The following is a 19,334-nucleotide window of genomic DNA, read 5'->3' on the forward strand; positions in this document are numbered from 1 at the left end:
AGTGTACGATCTCTGACTGTTGGTAGCAACGGAGTATAAAGGGGATTTTAGGACTTTAGTGCTAGATTGGAACTTTACGGACATATAGACGACAGAAACTCAAATTATCTGCAGATACGAATGAATTCAGAGGTACTGGTATTCAGATATTAACGTGTGGACTTTTGAAAGTGTCGTGTGCCGTTAGTTGCGAATCTGGACGTAGAGCGCTTGCACATCGGCATTTGCGGACTATTTAGAATCCTCCAGGCTAGGAACCTTTTGAATAGACCATCATCCATCACCATCTTAATCCTTGAATATAGAGTGAAAGTGAAGTCCAAGAGTGTTGTACTTATTTCATTTACCTAGTACTAATCAGCGAAGGGTAAACTGGCTGGGATAATAGCAGGAAATTTAAGGGGGGGGGGGGGGGGCAGCACTGCCATGAATAGTAAAACACCAGTGGTTACAGATGTTGGAGCAGTACCTTTTTTTAGGATAGGTAAGACAGAAAGATGTCAAGTTCTACGAGAGGTCAGGATTGAAACAAACCTTCAGTTTAGGAAAGAAATTAAACAGCACAATTCTAGCACATTGGATCACCAATCACAGCTATCAATTATAAATTTTCACCAATCACCAGAAATTTTATCTCCACCAAGTTGTATCTCAGTCCTAGGTAATTGCATTGATGAATTAAAGTCACCCAACCCAGTTGACATTATCTGCCTCTCTGAACACCATGTGACCACTGGTCTAGGAAATAGGCCTAAGCACAATGAAAAACTCAGACAGGAGAGTACTGCAAATGTTAGAATAAGGAAAGGTTCCCATAAGAGTATAATTAAAAATAATGTAAGTATATTTTATCAAAACAGTGGGAGTTTAAAGAATAAAATAGATGAGCTTCTGGTTTGTTTAGAAGATTTAGAAGCTGAGGATGAAATAGATATACTATGCCTGTCTGAGCATCACATTGTCACTGATATGGATAAGGTAAATGTAAGTGGATATAAGCTCTCTGCACATGTAATTAGAGAAAATATGGAGAAAGGAGGAGTTGCCATATATGTCAAAAGTTATCATTGTGCAAAAAGTATAGAAACAAAAAAGTTTTGTGTAGAGAAACCTATAGAAGCATGTGACTGTGAGATTAAATCAAATAAAGGCACATTTATAATTGTAACTGTATATAGGTCCCCATCGGGAAATTTTCATTTATTTCTGAAAAATTTGGACTCCTTGTTGTGCTATCTGTCAGACAAGGGGAAGCAAATTATTATTTGTGGGGACTTCAATGTAGATTCTCTGAAAGAGGGTAATAGGAAAAATGACCTTGAAGTATTACTCGGTTCTTTCAATTTGAGACCCGTTACTGATTTTCCTACTCGCGTGATAAGGGATAGCAGTTCACTGATAGATAACTTCTTTATAGACCAAGATAAGTTTAACCAGATAAATAGTCAGCCTGTTGAGAATGGTCTTTCTGATCATGGTGCACAGCTAGTTACAATATATGACATAGCTCCATTCAGCAGTACTAAACAGTCCTCCAAAGTAGCACGTTCAGTCAACGATTTAACAATTGCAAATTTCAGGGAAAGCCTCCAGCAGTTAGGCTGGGATGAGGTGTACCGTGAACCTGATGCCAATTTAAAATATAATTTATTTCATGACACTTTTGTAAATGCATTTGAAAACTGCTTCCCCAAGAAAATAGTTAAACATACTCGTAAGAAACCATGTAACAAACCATGGCTTACTAAGGGTATAAAAATATCTTGTAACCGGAAAAGGGAAATGTATCTGACAGCAAGAAAGAGTAGTGACCCATAAACTATCAAACATTATAAAAACTACTGTGCTATGTTAAGAAAAGTTATTAAAAAATCCAGAAGTATGTGTATCATGTCTGAAATCAGCAACTCTGATAATATAATTAAAACAATATGGAATATTATTATAAGAGAAACAGGTCAACCAAGAGCACAGGAAGACAGTATTACCATCAAATTGAATGAAAACCTTATGAACAAAAAGTCAGAAGTTGAAAATATTTTTAATAGTCATTTTCCAAATGTTGTGGACATAGTAGGATCCAGGTGTTCATTAGAAGATGCTAGGCTGTTAATGGAAGAAGCCATACCTATGCAATTTGATACAATTGAAATCTCACCCACTTCTCCCTCTGAAATTAGTATAATAGTAAACTTGCTTAAAAGCAAAAACTCACATGGAATTGATGGCATTTCCAGCAAAATACTAAAAGCTTGTTCTCAACAGATAAGTAACATTCTCAGCTACCTGTGTAATAGCTCTCTGGAACAGGGCATTTTCCCTGATAGACTTAAATATGCTATTGTCATACCTTTGCATAAAAAAAGTGGATAGATCTGATGTCAACAATTACCGTCCAATCTCCCTTCTAACAGCTTTATCCAAAATTTTTGAGAAAGTAATGTATTCAAGAGTAGCTTCACATATCTGTAAAAATGAAGTACTAACAAAATGTGTTTGGTTTCCAGAAAGGTTTTTCAGCAGAAAATGCCATATATGCTTTCACCAATCAAATTTTGAATGATCTGAATAACCAAACACCACCCATTGGGAGTTTTTGTGATCTCTCAAAGGCTTTTGATTGTGTAAATCATGAAATTCTGCTAGACAAGCTCAAGTATTGTGGCATGAGTGGGACAGTGCACAAATGGTTTAATTCGTACCAAACCGGAAGAGTTCAGAAAGTTGAAATAAGCAGTTCTCATAATATGCAAAGATCAGCACATTCCACAAACTGGGGAACTATCAAGAATGGGGTTCCACAAGGGTCAGTCTTGGGTCCTTTGTTGTTCTTAATATATATTAAAGACTTGCCATTCTATATTCATGAAGAGGCAAAGTTAGTTCTCTTTGCTGATGATACAAGTATAGTAATCACACCTGACAAACAAGAATTAACTGATGAAATTGTCAATAATGTCTTTCAGAAAATTACTAAATGGTTCCTTGTAAACGGACTCTCACTGAATTTTGATAAGACACAGTACATACAGTTCCATGCAGCAAATGGAATGACACCATTAATAAATATAGACCTTTATCAGAAGCAGATAGCTAAGGTAGAATATTCAAAATTTTTAGGTGTGTCCATTGATGAGAGATTAAATTGGAAGAAACACGTTGATGATCTGCTGAAACGTTTTTCAGCTACTTATGCTATAAGGGTCATTGCAAATTTTGGTGATAAACATCTTAGTAAATTAGCTTACTACGCCTATTTTCACTCATTGCTTGCATATGGCATCATATTTTGGGGTAATTCATCACTGAGGAATAAAGTATTTATTGCACAAAAGCGTGTAATCAGAATAACAGCTGGAGACCACCCAAGATCATCATGCAGACATTTATTTAAGGATCTAGAGATATTCACTGTAGCTTCTCAGTATATATAATCTCTTATGAAATTTGTTATTAACAACCAAACCCAATTCAAAAGTAACAGCAGTGTGCATAACTGCAATACTAGGAGAAAGGATGATCTTCACTATTCAAGATTAAATCTAACTTTGGCACAGAAAGGGGTGAATTATACTGCCACTAAAGTCTTTGGTCACTTACCAAATAGTATCAAAAGTCTGACAGATAACCAACAAGTATTTAAGAAGAAATTAGAAGAATTTCTGAATGGCAACTCCTTCTACTCCATAGAGGAATTTTTAGATATAAATGAAGAAACAAGGAAAAAAAATTTATTAAGAAAATTAAAAAATAAAAAGGTTGTTAGATTAACTTAATTATGTTGTTAAATTAACTTAATTATGTCATGTATTGTAAAATTTGACTCGTTCCATATCATTACGAAATATCGTATTCATGATCCATGGAACCAGTATTAATCTAATCTAATCTGATCTAATCTAATCTGAAGGTTTTACGGGACCAAAGCTATTCAGCAGTAAGTCAGCACCATCTAGCGGAAAGCGTAGGCATTAACTAACACGCTAACTGAAGTGAACGTTTACGTGTTTCATGGACTGCTTAATATGAAATTTTGTGACTCTCTGACGTCCCCACTCCCTCCGAAAGGTGGCGCAGGCTGTCTCAATGATAAAAGGGGAGAGTTTTAGCCGGGCAAATTACTAAATATAAGCGATATTTACAAGACTCGCAGCATCGGAGAGTCGTCGCTGTCACGTCGGGAAGGAAAACCGGACAACCTACCGACGATACGTACCTGCGAGCAGACGTCGACGTGGAGTGCCTAAAAAGGGAACCACAAGAGAGTTGGGCATGGTTCACAAAAAAAAAAAAAGCCGGTTCTTTTGAAGCGAGTCATTCAGCGAGCCATGTTCGTTCATTTTCATACGAAAATGGAAATTTGTGGTAGGGTTTTATGGGACGGAACTGCTAAGGTCATCGGTCCCTAAGCTTACGAACTACTTAATCTAATTTCAAGAACCTCACACTAAGGACGACACACACACCCATGCCCGAGGGAGGACTCGAACCTCCGACGGGGGAAGCCGCGCGGCCCGGGACAAGGCAACCCTAGACCGCTCGGCTCCGCCGCGCGGCACTTTCATGCGAACTGACGCGTTGTTCAGCGAGAGCGTGTCCCAGTGATGCTAACAGATGATTCGCGGAGAATAAGCTGTATGCCCTAGTATTTTCCAACTGAACGCCTCGATCTTTTCCCTGGCTCATTTTTCTGTGTGATGTGGCGTTACCATGGAGCAATATGACTTCGTGTTCCCTTTTTCCATATTCCGGTCTTTTCTAGCGTCATGAATGGTTGGCCTGGATTCACCCCTGATTTGCGACGCTTAGGAGTCTCAAATTATATGCATTTTTCATCATCTGTCACTATTCGATGGAGTCACGACTTTCTTTGCATCTGTCGAGCAGCATTTCACAAGTGGTCTTTCGATTTGCTTGCTGTCTTTAACTCAGTTTATGCGGAATTCATTTTCCCAGTTTCTGAACATTTCCCATAGCTTATAAGCAAAGAGAAACGGCTTTCTGCGTCTCGTCGAACTGTTCTGCGAGTTCCTGATGTGTTTGAGTATCATCTTCATCCAGTAACGCCTGCAATTCGTTGTCTTCGAAATTGTTCGGTGGTTTCCCGCACTCGTCGTCTCTCACGTCAAAATTACCACTTTTGAAATTTTTTAACCACTCGAAACACTGTGTTTTCACAAGAGCATGTTCTCCGAAAGCTTCGACAAACATTCAATGCGATTCTTAGTTGTTTCCTTCGAATGATAACAGAAAACCAATGCTGCTCGCAAATCGTAGTTCGTAGGCAAAAAAGTCGACATGTTTACGGGCTTGAAAAAGATACTTGAATTTTGATTACTGTGCGTCGACATTCATCGTCACCCATTACAGGTAGCAGATGGCGCTGCAGACGCGATCTCACGGGCCATACACTGACGACTAACATCATCTGTAGGGAAATTCGGCTTTCATACTTCTACACCTGGTACAGTGCCTCATTAAACGTATCCGGAAGCCCCCACGCAGTGCAGCATTGCAACGAGAGGCGGAGCCGCCTGTATAAGAGGAGGCGGTGACTGTTGTGTTGTCAGTAGCTAAGTAGTAAGGGTATACAGGATCGGTCGGTGACTTACAACGCGAAACAGTCATTGGGCGTCACCTGAATAAGAAATCCATGATGAACATTCTAACCCTTGTAATGCTGCCCAAGTCGACTGCTGGTGTTATAATTGTCAATTGGAAACGCGAAGGAACAGCAACAGGTAGACCAAGACAAGGCGAACCTCATGTACTGAGGAACAGTGGCAATCGAGTATTGTGGAGTCTAGTTGTAAGAAATCACGTGAAATGGTCGGAAAGAATGACTCGTGCGTTCCAAACTACGACCAGCAATCCCACTAGTAGAATGGCAACGCGTGGACAGCTAAAATGAATGGGGTATACGGCCGAGCAGCTACTCATAAGCCACACATTTCTGTGGTCTGTCATGCATGAAGTGATGTAAAGGGCAACGACACTGGACGGTGGGTGACTAAAAACGAATAATGTAGTGTTCGCCGGCCGTGGTGGCCGAGCGGTTCTAGGCGCTACAGTCTGGAACCGCGCGACCGCTACGGTCGCAGGTTCGAATCCTGCCTCGGGCATGGATGTGTATGATGTCCTTAGATTAGTTAGGCTTAAGCAGTTCTAAGTTCTAGGGGACTGATGGCCTCAGCAGTGGCAGCGACATGGAAGGGTTTGGTTTGGCGAATGCCTGGAGAGCGTTACCCGCCAATCATTTGCAGTACGGAAGTACGGAGGAGCTTTAACTAGGGTGTGGGGGTGGTGTTTGTGGTTATAATGTACTCTCTTTACTCCGCTAAGTGGGAGACGTTGAAGAAAACACATACTACACTACTGGACATTAAAATTGCTACACCAAAAAGAAATGCAGGCGATAAGCGGGTATTCATTGGACACGTGATTACATTTTCACGCAATTTGGGTGCATAGATCCTGAGAAATCAGTACCCAGAACAACCACCTCTGGCTGTAATAATGGCCTTCATACGCCTGGGCATTTAGTCAAACAGAGCTTGGATGGCGTGTACAGGTACAGCTACCCATGCAGCTTCAACACGATACCACAGTTCATCAAGAGCAGTCACTGGCGTATTGTGATGAGCCAGTTGCTTGGCCACCATTGACCAGACGTTTTCAATTGGTGAGAGATCTGTAGAATGTGCTGGCCAGGATAGCCGTCGAACATTTTCTGTGTCCAGAAAGGCCCGTACAGGACCTGCAACATGCGGTCGTGCATTATCCTGCTGAAATGTAGGGTTTAGCAGGTATCGAATGAAGGGTAGAGCCACGGGTCGTAACACATCTGAAATGTCCACTGTTCAAAGTGCCGTCAGTGCGAACAAGAGGTGACCGAGACGTGTAACCAATGGCACCCCATACCATCACGCCGGGTGATACGCCAGTATGGCGATGACGAATACACGCTTCCAATGTGCATTCACCGCAATGTCGCCAAACACGGATGCGACCATCATGATGCTATAAACAGAAACTGGATTCATCCGAAAAAATGACGTTTTGCCATTCGTGCACCCAGGTTCGTCGTTGAGTACACCATCGCAGGCGCTCCTGTCTGTGATGCAGCGTCAAGGGTAACCGCAGCCATGGTCTCCGAGCTGATAGTCCATGCTGCTGCAAACGTCGAAGAACTGTTCGTGCAGATGGTTGTTGTCTTGCAAATGTCCCCATCTGTTGACTCAGGGATCGAGACGTGGCTGCACGATCCGTTACAGCCATGCGGATAAGATGCCCGTCACTTCGACTGCTAGTGATACGAAGTCGTTGGGATCCGGCATGGCGTTCCGTATTACCCTCTTGAACCCACCGATCCCATATACTGCTAACAGTCATTGGAACTCGACCAACGCGAGCAGCAGTGTCGCGATACGATCAACCGCAATCGCGATAGGCTACAATTCGACCTTTATCAAAGTTGGAAACGTGATGGTACGCATTTCTCCTTCCTACACGAGACATCACAACAACGTTTGGCCAGGCAACGCCGGTCAACTGCTGTTTGTGTGTGAGAAATTGGTTGGAAAGTTTCCTCATGTCAGCACGTTGTAGGTGTCGCCAACCTTGTGTGAATGCTCTGAGAGGCTAATCTCAGCATCTTCCTCCTGTCGGTTAAATTTCGCATCTGTAGGACGTCGTCTTAGTGGTGGAACAATTGTAATGGCCAGTAGTGTATTTAAAAGATGCACCAAACAGACACTTTGGTACAGATATGAAATTTTGTACCATGGTTTACATGAAATTAACACATTTGCTGTTAAGTTCCTAGGATCACACATATATTTAACTTTTTTAATGAATTTAAACATCTGATTTCTCAGAAACTATTGAACGGAATTCTACAAAACTCTCTCTGTTTAATTTCTCTGCATATAGTGATCTTCTCTCATGAGGTTTCTTGATTACATAGAATAGGAGACTCGCAATAAGTCTTTAATTATAATTCTGTAAGTGTAATATACAATTCATACAAAATTGCAAGCACTTAGCCGCATGTCTCAGCTTACACTCTGCATTTAACAATTACGTCTGGAGATAACGTTCACTGGGTTTATAGAAATAATTGTACCTACTTTCATAATTCTAACGTTCTTAGATTCTGAGAAAAAGGTATATAAACTTTAAAAAACAATATTTTCAGGAAATGCAATTTAAAGTGGAACCAAACTTTTTTTCTTATGTGACTTCTTCAGAAGGCCCAAGATCTTTATTCAGGATTCTCTTTTCTTCATGGCTGCTTGTCTGGTTTCTTGTTTTCTACCTTGTTTCCTTTAATAGGTCTTCAAACGACTTCTCAGCTGCAGAGAGCGGCTATAAATACAAAAACTGCGTCGTAAGTTCCAATTATGACAACTGTAGCAGATGAAAATGTGGTTTTAGGGTATCATTTCCAAACGAATGAATTTACAGACTCATCTAGATTCTGAATTTTGCCGTGAAATGAAGAGAATATATCACTACCTTCTAGAGGTATCCCTTGCCAGCTTGCTTGAAACTAATCCAAGGAATCGTTGTTCAACGAGCTAGTATTGTAATTTCGCTTCATCTACATCTACATCTACATTTATACTCCGCAAGCCACCCAACGGTGAGTGGCAGAGGGCACTTTACGTGCCACTGTCATTACCTCACATTCCTGTTTCAGTCGCGTATGGTTCGCGGAAACGACTGCCGGAAAGCCTCCGTGCGCGCTCGAATCTCTCTAATTTTACATTCGTGATCTCCACGGGATGTATAAGTAGGGGGAAGCAATATATTCGATTCCTCATCCAGAAACGCACCGTCTCGAAACCTGGACAGCAAGCTACACCACAATTCAGAGCGCCTCTCTTGCAGAGTCTGCCACTTGAGTTTGCTAAACATCTCCGTAACGCTATCACGCTTACCAAACAACCCTGTGACGAAACGCGCCGCTCTTCTTTGGATCTTCTCTATCTCCTTTCTCAACCCGACTTGGTTCGGATCCCACACCGATGAGCAATACTCAAGTGTAGGTCGCACGAGTGTATTGTAAGCCACCTCCTTTGTTGATGTACTACATTTTCTAAGGACTCTCGCAATGAATCTCAAGGTGGCACCCGCCTTACCAACAATTAATTGTATATGATCATTCCACTTCAAACGGTTCCGCACGCATACTCTCAGATATTTTACAGAAGTAACTGCTACCAGTGTTTGTTCCGCTATCATATAATCATACAGTAAAGGATCCTTCCTTCTATGTATTCGCAATACATTACATTTGTCTATGTTAAGGGTCAGTTGCCACTTCCTGCACCAAGTGCCCATCCGCTGCAGATCTTCCTGCATTTCGCTGCAATTTTCTAATGCTGCAACTCGTCTGTATACTACAGTATCAACCGCGAAAAGCCGCATGGAACTTCCGACACTGTCTATTAGGTCATTTATATATATTGTGAAAAGCAATGGTCCCGTAACACTCCCCTGGGGCACACCAGAGGTTACTTTAACGTGTGTAGACGTCTCTCCATTGAAGACAACATGCCGTGTTCTGTTTGCTAAAAACTCTTCAATCCAGCCACACAGCTGGTCTGATATTCTGTAGACTCTCACTTTGTTTATCAGGCGACAGTGCGGAACTGTATCGAACGCCTTCCGGAAGTCAAGGAAAATGGCCTCTACCTGGGAGCCTGTATCTCATGAACAAATAAAGCGAGTTGGATCTCACACGATCGCTGTTTCCGGAATCCATATTGATTCCTAAGGAGCAGATTCTGGGTTTCCAGAAATGACATGATACGCGAGCAAAAAACATGTTATAGGGGTATCGTGTTTGATTCATAATCAAAACATCGTCGGTCCCTGGTTAGATCCCCGCCACTGCCTAAATTTTGATAAATAATCAGCAATGGTGGCCGAGGACTTCCGGCATAAGAAGTCAGCCTCATTCTGCCAACGGCCCTGTCAAAGAGGGCGGAGGAGCAGATAGAGGTTCAGGGCACTCTCTTGTCCTAGGGCTGGGAAATTGTCCCTAAAGGCGGAAGAATCAGCAATGATCAACGACATGAGGATGCAGAAGGCAATGGAAACCACTGCATTAAAGACACGTAGCGTGTATCCACAGGACATGTGGCCTGTAATTGAAGAAGTGTCATGATTATCTCTCCATTGGCAAAAGATTCCGGAATAGTCCCCCATTCCGATCTCCGGTAGGGAAACTAGAAAATCTGAAAAGGGAAATGCAAAGGCTCAATCTAGATATAGTAGGGGTCAGTGAAGTGAAGTGGAAGGAAGACAAGGATTTCTGGTCAGATGAGTATCGGGTAATATCAACAGCAGCAGAAAATGGTATAACAGGTGTAGGATTCGATATGAATAGGAAGGTAGGGCAGAGGGTGTGTTACTGTGAACAGTTCAGTGACCGGGTTGTTCTAATCAGAATCGACAGCAGACCAACACCGACAACGATAGTTCAGGTATATATGCCGACGTCGCAAGCTGAAGATGAACAGATAGAGAAAGTGTATGAGGATATTGAAAGGGTAATGTAGTATGTAAAGGGGGACGAAAATCTAATAGTCATGGGCGACTGGAATGCAGTTGTAGGGGAAGGAGCAGAAGAAAAGGTTACAGGAGTATATGGGCTTGGGACGAGGAATGAAAGAGGAGAAATACTAATTGAGTTCTGTAAGAAGTTTCAGCTAGTAATAGCGAATACCCTGTTCAAGAATCACAAGAGGAGGAGGTACACTTGGAAAAGGCCGGGAGATACGGGAAGATTTCAATTAGATTACATCATGGTCAGACAGAGATTCCGAAATCAGATACTGGATTGTAAGGCGTACCCAGGAGTAGATGTAGACTCAGATCACAATATAGTAGTGATGAAGAGTAGGCTGAAGTTCTAGACATTAGTCAGGAAGAATCAATACGCAAGGAAGTGGGATACGGAAGTACTAAGGAATGACGACATACGTTTGAAGTTCTCTAACGCTATAGATACAGCAATAAGGAATAGCGCAGTAGGCAGTACAGTTGAAGAGGAATGGACATCTCTAAAAAGGGCGATCACAGAAGTTGGGAAGGAAAACATAGGTACAAAGAAGGTAGCTGCGAAGAAACCATAGGTAACAGAAGAAATACTTCAGTTGATTGATGAAAGGAGGAAGTACAAACATTTTTCCGGGAGAATCAAAAATACAGAAATACAAGTCGCTGAGGAATGAAACAAATAGGAAGTGCAGGGAAGCTAAGACGAAATGGCTGCAGGAAAAATGTGAAGACATCGAAAAAGATATGATTGTCGGAAGGACAGACTCAGCATACAGGAGAGTCAAAACAACCTTTGGTGACATTAAAAGCAAAGATGGTAACATTAAGAGTGCAACGGGAATTCCACTGTTAAATGCAGAGGAGAGAGCAGATAGGTGGAAAGAATACACTGAAAGCCTTTATGAGGGCGAAGATTTCTCTGATGAGATAGAAGAAGAAATAGGAGTCGATTCAGAAGATATAAGGGATCCAGTATTAGAATCGGAATTTAAAAGAGCTTTGGAGGACTTACGGTCAAATAAGGCGGAAGGGATAGATAACATTCCATCAGAATTTCTAAAATCATTGGTGGAAGTGGCAACAAAACGACTATTCACGTTGGTGTGTAGAATATATGAGTCTGGCGACATACCATCGGACTTTCGGAAAAGCATCATCCACACAATTCCGAAGACGGCAAGAGCTAACAAGTGCCAGAATTATCGCACAATCAGCTTAACAGCTCATGCATCGAAGCTGCTTACAAGAATAATATACAGAAGAATGGAAAAGAAAATTGAGAATGCGCTAGGTGACGATCAGTTTGGCTTTAGGAAAAGTAAAGGAACGAGAGAGGCAATTCTGACGTTACGGCTAATAATGGAAGCAAGGCTAAAGAAAAATCAAGACACTTTCATAGGATTTGTCGACCTGGAAAAAGCGTTCGACAATATAAAATGGTGCAAGCTGTTCGAGATTCTGAAAAAAGTAGGGGTAAGCTATAGGGAGAGACGGGTCATATACAATCTGTACAACAACCAAAGGGAATAATAAGAGTGGACGATCAAGAACGAAGTACTCGTATTAAGTAGGGTGTAAGACAAGGCTGTAGCCTTTCGCCCCTACTCTTCAATCTATACATCGAGGAAGCAATGATGGAAGTAAAAGATAGGTTCAGGAGTGGAATTAAAATACAAGGTGAAAGGATATCAATGATACGATTCGCTGATGACATTGCTAGTCAATGAAGTTAAGGAATTCTGCTACCTAGGCGGTAAGATAACCAATGACGGACGGAGCAAGGAGGACATCAAAAGCAGACTCGCTATGGCAAAAAAGGCATTTCTGGCCAAGAGAAGTCTGCTAATATCAAATACCGGCCTTAATTTGAGAAAGAAATTTCTGAGGATGTACGTCTGGAGTACAGCATTGTATGGTAGTGAAACATGGACTGTGGGAAAACCGGAACAGAACAGAATCGAAGCATTTGAGATGTGGTGCTATAGACGAATGTTGAAAATTAGGTGGACTGATAAGGTAAGGAATGAAGAGGTTCTATGCAGAATCGGAGAGGAAAGGAATATGTGGAAAACACTGATAGGGAGAAGGGACAGGATGATAGGACACCTGCTAAGACGTGAGGGAATGACTTCCATGGTACTAGAGGGAGCTGTGGAAGGCAAAAGCTGTAGAGAAAGACAGAGATTGGAATACGTCAAGCAAATAATTGAGGACATAGGTTGCAAGTGCTACTCTGAGATGAAGAGGTTGGCACAGGAAAGGAATTCGTGGCGGGCTGCATCAAACCAGTCAGTAGACTGATGACAAAAAAAAAATAAAAAAATAAATAAATCTACAACAGATCGACGTCAGAGATATAGATGTGGGCATGGTTTGTTTGCTTGTTGGCTTGAGAGGAGGTGACCAAACAAATGGTTCAAATGGCTCTGAGCGCTATGGGACTTAACATCTGAGGTCATCAGTCCCCTAGAACTTAGAACTACTTAAACCTAATTAACCTAAGGACATCACACACATCCATGCCCGAGGCAGGATTCGAACCTGCGACCGTAGCGGTCGCGTGGTTCCAGACTTTAGCGCCTAGAACCGTTCGGCCACCCCGGCCGGCCGGGACCAAAGAGTGAGTTAGTCAGTCCCATCGGATAAGGGAAGCATGGTGAAGGAATTCGACCGTGCCGTTTGAAAGACACGATCCCGGCATTAGCCTAAACTGATTTAGGGAAATCACGGAAAACCGAAATCAGGATTGCCGTACACAGGTTTCAACCATCGTCCTCCCAATTGCGAGTCCAGTGTGCTAACCCCTGCTCGACTTGGCTCGGTAAATGTGGGGGTGGCAGGAAGGTTGCGTCTACAAAAAAATAAAAAATAAATTGAAAATTTATATTTTCGGTCAATTTCATGAACGCCCCACTTACGAAAATGCTAAATGGCAGAATTATGAATACCTTCTACCTTCGGAGACGACGATTGTATCAGCAAGAGAAAGCACCCTTTCAAGAGATAGTATCTGTGAGGCAATGGTTTGTGGACAATAGCGTTCCTGAAATGGAGTGGCATGCTCAGAGTCCCGTTCTGAACTCAACAGAACGCCTTTGGGATGAGTTAGAGCGCCTACCTCGTTCCAGGTCCCAGCAGGCTGGCGTTTCGTCTGAGGTCTTTTGCCAGCAGATGGAAACAGACGCGCGCTGTCGAATGTTTCCCCAGCCCCACTCCACTCGTTATCGCCGTGCGTCGTCTCAACACCGGCTGTCCCTCGGCGAGCTGGATGGATGCGTTTCCGACGAGTTAATTACGAGCTCTCCTCAGGTCGTCAGCGCCAAGACGTACGGCGGCGCTCCTTATTGGGGGCTCATTTCCATTCCCTGGCGGCTGGCGGCGCGCTCTTTGCTAACGTATGTTAATGGCGACCATCGCTCTCTGGCTGAATGGAGGGGGAAGGGGAGGGGAGGGGTGGGAGACGGACGGGCTGGCCGCGCGCGCCGCCGCCCGACCCCAATGAATTACCTCTTATCATTTCCGGAGTAAAAAGGACCACCGGGCCTCGCCGCTCGCCGCCAAATTTGTTCACCGCCAGGCCAGCGTAAGCGCTGCGGCTGCGGCTGCTCCGTGCAAAGACCCCGTCGTTCCTTCTTTAGAGCCCAAGGCAAGCTGGCTCAAGGTCAGAGGAGGGGCCCAACTTATTAACAATATTCTTCTACAATTATTAACGAACAATTACGAACAACAATGCTTATTTATTCCACAAGTAAGAAAAGTTTAAATTTTTTTTATCAATTTTACGTACAAAAACACTAAATCCAAGTCCAACAACACGTAACGTGCTGTCATTCTGTAACCTATTAGCCAGATGAGAGGGGGGTATGTTATGTGGTAAAGTATATTTGTATAAGAATATGGCATTTCAGTCTTTGATCGCTATTTTTTAATTTCAATGACCGGTTTCAGGCTAGCTGCCCATCTTCAGATCTGTTAGACAAAATTAAAAATATAATTAACCAGAGAGTTACATTTACCGATAAAAATATCGTAGTTTACAAAAATAAGAAATTTTGTAGTAGTTCTGGGTTTTTTTCTTTGATTAACGTATATTTCAATCTCTTCCAGCACGTTAAGATAGAGACGCTAATCAAAGAAAAAACCCAGGACTACTACTTAATGAGCAAAGTGATTTTATGCACAGAAGTTATTATGAGATTTTGAAAGACCTGTTTCAGGCTTGAATGCAACAGCACGCTCCAGTGAGAACAAGCTGCAGCGGAACGGCCCTCAGCGTACTGGCGGCGAGGTGATCTGGGCGCAGCGGAAGAGGACTTGGCGTGGCGTTGTATAAATTCTGACGTACGGAAACCCTCTCCACCACCAATCAGAACAAAGAAGAGGAAACGCACATTTTCGAAAAATTATCTACATTTTAATTATATTTTTAAGTTTCTTTATAAAGAATTGGAGAGAGCCAGTGGGAGAGCCAGTCCTGACAAAACTCTACCATCTGGTGAGCAAGATGTATGAAACAGGCGAAATACCCTCAGACTTCAACAAGAATATAATAATTCCAATCCAAAAGAAAGCAGGTGTTGACAGATGTGAAAATTACCGAACTATCAGCTTAATAAGTCACAGCTGCAAAATACTAACACGAATTCTTTACAGGCGAATGGAAAAACTAGTAGAAGCCAACCTCGGGGAAGATCAGTTTGGATTCCGTAGAAATGTTGGAACACGTGAGGCAATACTGACCTTACGACTTATCTTAGAAGAAAGATTAAGGAAAGGCAAACCTACGTTTCTAGCATTTGTAGACTTAGAGAAAGCTTTTGACAATGTTGACTGGAATACTCTCTTTCAAATTCTAAAGGTGGCAGGGGTAAAATACAGGGAGCGAAAGGCTATTTAAAATTTGTACAGAAACCAGATGGCAGTTATAAGAGTCGAGGGACATGAAAGGGAAGCAGTGGTTGGGAAGGGAGTAAGACAGGGTTGTAGCCTCTCCCCGATGTTGTTCAATCTGTATATTGAGCAAGCAGTAAAGGAAACAAAAGAAAAATTCGGAGTAGGTATTAAAATTCATGGAGAAGAAATAAAAACTTTGAGGTTCGCCGATGACATTGTAATTCTGTCAGAGACAGCAAAGGACTTGGAAGAGCAGTTGAATGGAATGGACAGTGTCTTGAAAGGAGGATATAAGATGAACATCAACTAAAGCAAAACAAGGATAATGGAATGTAGTCTAAGTCGGGTGATGCTGAGGGAATTAGATTAGGAAATGAGGCACTTAAAGTAGTAAAGGAGTTTTGCTATTTGGGGAGCAAAATAACTGATAATGGTCGAAGTAGAGAGGATATAAAATGTAGGCTGGCAATGGCAAGGAAAGCGTTTCTGAAGAAGAGAAATTTGTTAACATCCAGTATTGATTTAAGTGTCAGGAAGTCATTTCTGAAAGTATTCGTATGGAGTGTAGCCATGTATGGAAGTGAAACATGGACGATAAGTAGTTTGGACAAGAAGAGAATAGAAGCTTTCGAAATGTGGTGCTACAGAAGAATGCTGAAGATTAGATGGGTAGATCACATAACTAGTGAGGAAGTATTGAATAGGATTGGGGAGAAGTTTGTGGCACAACTTGACCAGAAGAAGGGATCGGTTGGTAGGACATGTTCTGAGGCATCAAGGGATCACCAATTTAGTATTGGAGGGCAGCGTGGAGGGTAAAAATCGTAGAGGGAGACCAAGAGATGAATACACTAAGCAGATTCAGAAGGATGTAGGTTGCAGTAGGTACTGGGAGATGAAAAAGCTTGCACAGGATAGAGTAGCATGGAGAGCTGCATCAAACCAGTCTCAGGACTGAAGACCACAACAACAACAACAACATATAAAGAATTTTTACGTTAGTGTAAATTATTTCGGTTCATGGCCCACTCAAAAAAAAATTGTTTTATTAAAAAGTATATTCGTCACTAATATGTAACGTGAAAAAATACATCTGCACAATTCTTATAGGTAGCGGGCACTTTTTACTGTTTGCAATCAGGTTTCGCCAAAACTGCGATATAAGCTTTTAACAGCTTAAAATTTACATTAGTTATGACAGTGAACCGATAATTCTGTAGTGACTAATTACTCTGTAACTGCAATATATGGTATTTTGGCATTTAATACATTCCAAAATTTCTTCTTTTTGTAAACTACGATATTTTTATCAGTAAATGTATCTCTCTGGTTAATTATATTTTTAACTTTGTCTAACAGATCTGAAGATGGGCAGCTAGCCTGAAACCGGTCATTGAAAATAAAAAATAGCGATCAAAACTGAAATTCCATATTTTTATTTAAACAATGATCGTGGAACTCCCATTAAGACAATCATGTCTAATTTTGATAAAAAAAGGTAAATTTGTATGGCATGGATGGCTGGGAGACACTAGGAGGCAGGTCTAGCCGCCTAATTGGGAACGTTTTTCGTATCATTCCCCCATACTGAATGAACCGTAAAATTACTACTGGTTCAGCAAAGGTTATTAATCACAATTAATACACAAAATATAAAGTTGAAGCAGGTGCCAAGGAATAAATGGTGAAATTACACACAATTTTTAGTAACACCCTCTATTCAAATTTGGTGCAAGACTTTAAGATATTTTTTTTAAAAAAAAACAACAATCATTTAACGAAGAAGTCACAATTTACGATAGGAAAGGACTTTTAAATTATTAAATTATATAAAAAATTCCACACCAGTAAGAGGCAAGTACAAGCAAGCAATTTAACGTATACAACGCGACGCTGCATAATATTTCAAGCTCAGCTAAATTACACGTAAATTTCACTCCATTAATAAATGCATACAATTTGAATATATGATATATGACTTCACTTTTGGGCAGACAAATTTCCCATTTGGTTACAACAGCCGCCCTGCAACAGGTAAAGACAATCCTGTTTATAAAAGTTCTCAAAATAGAAAAACCAAAACGCATGAGTGATGCACAAGGGGGGGGGGGGGGGGGGGGGGATGGGCGGGTGGACGACACTCACAGTTAACAGCATTAACATTTCCAAAATATATAAAAAAAACAAATTTTACAAATTTTTGCCACTTAACTTACGGCAAACACACACGCTTGCAAGGTATGACTTGCGAACTTTTACAACATTCTCCTTTCAAGGCAACAATTTCTACCCGTAATGAAATGGCAAACTGTTGCATGGCAAGAAAACAGACTAATAGCCAACTACCTTTATAAAACACATAAGCACGATGAGTAAAAGCATTAAAATGTATTGAATTGGAAAAAACACAACAGTTTTTCCTGACTAGAAACGATATAAAAAATCCACTACGGCGTACATTAACAACCTTGCTTGATTATAGCCAAATATACATAAACACAAATTTACGTAAGTTACAGCTTCCAGATGAGCAGGAATTCGTTATGCAATTGACTACTTCTTACCACGAGCCAAAATGAGTTTTTCTTCTTTCTTAGACTACCTTTTACACGTGAGTCTAATAATACTAGTTATAGCAGGCAAGCGAATGGATCAGGTCTTACTGCCTTGCATTTTAAACAGTACAGCCATTAGTGCTTTAGACTTTCACAGCCATGGCAGAGGCTAACAGTCGAATACCCCATAGGTAAGCTGGGAGGGGAAAGAAGCAATCCGAACCACAGATTTACTCTGACTCCCCCCGCCCCCCTTTCGTCTTCAGAAGGGGACAAATGGACTACCCTTTCTAATATTACCACCTTCCCGCGGGTGGGAAGACGAGAATGAATGGTGGGAAACCCCAAAAAATACGGCTGGTATAATGAACAAGAATAAGTAAACTGAATTCATTTAAACTTCATGAAATCGGTTAACAATCAATACTCTATTTCTGGTGCGTTACGACTCCCAGGACCGAACTAACGCAGCACCTCCAAATGCTCTGTCGAGCCGCCCGCTGCCATCCGTTTCAACGGACGCAGGAAGGCGCGCCGATTTTCAGAACCTCCTTGCCGGTCGACAGCATACGGCCGAACTGCAATTAGGCCCCTCACAAACCCACGCTCAGGAAGATTCCTTCCGCGACGAGCAGTTAACGCCCCATACCACGGAGCCGCTGCTCGCGTCGCTTACGCTGATGCCGCGGTATGTGTGCCGTCCATCTAGCACCGGCAGAGAAGTCGCTGCTTGATGTCCCGACTGCCAACTCTCTACGAGAGCCCATACAGGCACTCCTGAAACCCACGCGAACAGCCCACTTTTCCCCTTTCCCGCTAGAGGTAGACACCGTAGCCTTCAATTGCGACAACGGTGCCACCGCCAGGAAACTGAGGGCGACTGTTTCACGCTACGCGCTGGGCGCGCTTTTCAAAGCTAACTTTACTACGGCTCGCCGAAACCTTTCCTTCGCGAAGTGTGTTAAGTTCGATTTGATATTGCAGCGCCTGTGTTGTCGAGAAACTCGATGCAATGTAAATGTGTGTCGAACCGGGACTCTAATCGGATTTCTTGCTTTGCGCGAGCTGCCGCCTCATTCGCGTTGGTTAGCCGTACACGGCTCACGACCAAATCCAGATTTCCGTAAGTCGTTGTTCCTGCCTCACAACTTGTACTCGTACAAAAACTATGTAAATCAAATACAGGGGAGGGCCGTTTAATTGAAAGCCGCTGTCTGGTATCGGCAGATAAATACGATATGGCAATGCCTGAGTTGTTGACAAGGACAATGCATGTATACGCCTTATTTATCCGCCGATACCGGGCAGCGAAGTTCA

This window comes from Schistocerca serialis, chromosome 7 (genome assembly GCF_023864345.2).
Source record: "Schistocerca serialis cubense isolate TAMUIC-IGC-003099 chromosome 7, iqSchSeri2.2, whole genome shotgun sequence".
Taxonomy (NCBI): Eukaryota; Metazoa; Arthropoda; class Insecta; order Orthoptera; family Acrididae; genus Schistocerca; species Schistocerca serialis.